Raw genomic sequence first — 2690 nt, forward strand, 5'->3', positions numbered from 1 at the left:
AGCTAACTAGCTACTTGCTATTAGCAACAGTTAGCGGTATTTCACCCAGAACATTGGATTTTTCTGCCGGAATAATTTAATCACTGGACATTAATCACCGGATCGCAACTAGCTAGCCGCAACCGAATGGATATTGCTGTTTGGCTAATCACCACTGCCCCCGATGCAAGCACCAATTAGCCTCGAGCTAGCCTAGAGCCAGGCCCATGTCCCAGCTATCTACCTCTCGGTCTACTGGAAGGAAGTAGCCAGCTAACTAGCTACTTGCTATCAGCTACCGTTATCGGTTTTTCACCATTGTCCGTGGCCTGCACCCCCTACCAGCCAGCTCTATCCTGGACTATTATTTGGCCAGTCTGCACTGTCTGCACAGCGCGTTATCGACCCAGAACATTTTAGTTTTTCTGCCGGAATCACTGGACCTTTAAGTCTGGATTCATCGCTACCAGCTAGTTGCAACAAAATGGACATTGTGGTTTGGCTAATCATCCTGAGCTAGGCCCATCTCCCGGTTATCTACCTCTCTGTCAACCGGACGGGACCACCTAGTGTTGACATGGAGCCCCGCCGATCCTACACGACTGGTTTGCTGACGAAATCGTCTGATGTGGTTACAACAGGCTTCCCGTTACGACGTCGACCACGAAGATTCCATCTGCTAGCCCCGACACGCTAGCCGTGGCCTCTTGCGCGCTAGTGCTTTAGCAGCCCCCGAACTATCCTATTGCTGTTCACCGGACCTTATGATAACTCAGCTATACAGCTGATGCCTGCTGGACTGTTCCTTTTTTACGGTACCGCATCCTGTTTATGTTTAGCCTCAGCCCAAACTGTGTCGTCATTACCAGCTGTTGTCTTAGCTCTCTCAAATTACACCTGTGATTGCTTTACGCCTCTCTCCCTTGTCAATATGGTTAGCTTATTGTTGTTTCGGTTATTTCTAATTGTACTATTTCACTGTAGATCCCCCAGCCCAGCTAAACCTGCCTTAGATAGCTCCTTTGTCCCACACCCCATACACACGGAGACCGACTCAATTGGTGCCTCCAGTGATGCTATCTATTTCATTGTTACCCAACGCTTAGGTTTACCTCCACTTTACTCATATCCTTCCATATCCTTGTCTGTACATAATGCCCTGAAATTTTTCTACAATGCCCAAAAATCTGCCCCCTTTATTCTATGTACCCAATGCACTAGAAGACCAGTTCTTAAAGCCTTTAGCCGTATCCTTATTCTAGTCCTCCTCTGTTCCTCTGGTGATGTAGAGGCTAACCCAGGCGCTGCAGCCCTCAGTATCACTCCTACTCCCCAGGCGTTATCATTTGTTGACTTCTGTAATCGTAAAAGCCTTGGATTCTTGCACGTTAATATCCGAAGCCTCCTTCCTAAGTTTGAGTTATTCACTGCGTTAGCACACTTCGCCAGCCAACCCTGATGTTCTAGCAGTGTCTGAATCCTGGCTTAGGAAGGCCACCAAAAATTCTGAAAATTCCATCCCCAACTATAACATTTTCCGTCTAGATAGAACTGCCAAAGGGGGTGGAGTTGCAATGTACTGCAGATCTCTATCATACTATCCAGGTCTGTGCCCAAACAGTTTGAGCTTCTACTTCTAAAAATCCACCTTTCCAGAAATAAGTCTCTCACTGTTGCCGCTTGCTACAGACCCCCCTCAGCCCCCAGCTGTGCCCTGGACACCATATGTGAATTGATTGCCCCCCATTTATCCTCAGAGTTCGTACTACTTGGTGACCTAAATTGGGATATGCTTAACACCCCGGCCATCCTAAAATCCAAACTAGATGCCCTCAATCTCACACAAATTATCAACGAACCTACCAGGTACAACCCTAAATCCGTAAACATGGGTACCCTCATAGATATCATCCTGACTAACTTACCCTCTAAATACACCTTCGCTGTCTTCAACCAGGATCTCAGCGATCACTGCCTTATTGCCTGCGTCCGTAACGGGTCCTCGGTCAAACGACCACCCCTCATCACTGTCAAACGCTCCCTAAAACACTTTAGCGAGCAGGCCTTCCTAAATGACCTGGCCCAGGTATCTTGGATAGATATAGATCTCATTCCGTCAGTAGAGGATGCCTGGTTGTTCTTAAAAGTAATTTCCTCTCAATCCTAAATAAACATGCCCCATTCAAAAAATACAGAACTAAGAACAGATATAGCCCCTGGTTCTCCTCAGACTTGACTGCCCTTGACCAGCACAAAAACATCCTGTGGCGAACAGCATTAGCATCAAATAGCCCCCGCGATATGCAACTTTTCAGGGAAGTTAGTAACCAATATACACAAGCAGTCAGGAAAGCAAAGGCTAACTTTTTCAAACAGAAATTTGCATCCTGTAGCACTAACTCCAAAAAGTTTTGGGACACTGTAAAGTCCATGGAGAATAAGAGCACTTCCTCCCAGCTGCCAACTGCACTGAGGCTAGGAAACACTATCACCACCGATAAATCTACATTAATCGAGAATTTCAACAAGCATTTTGCTACGGCTGGCCATGCTTTCCACCTGGCTACCACTACCCCGGCCACCAACTCTGCACCCTCCGCTGCAACTTGCCCATGCCCCCCCCACCCCCGCTTCTCCTTCACACAAATTCAGACAGCTGATGTTCTGAAAGAGCTGCAAAATCTGGACCCCTACAAATCAGCTGGGCTAGA

This window comes from Coregonus clupeaformis, unplaced genomic scaffold (assembly GCF_020615455.1).
Source record: "Coregonus clupeaformis isolate EN_2021a unplaced genomic scaffold, ASM2061545v1 scaf1623, whole genome shotgun sequence".
Classification (NCBI taxonomy): domain Eukaryota; kingdom Metazoa; phylum Chordata; class Actinopteri; order Salmoniformes; family Salmonidae; genus Coregonus; species Coregonus clupeaformis.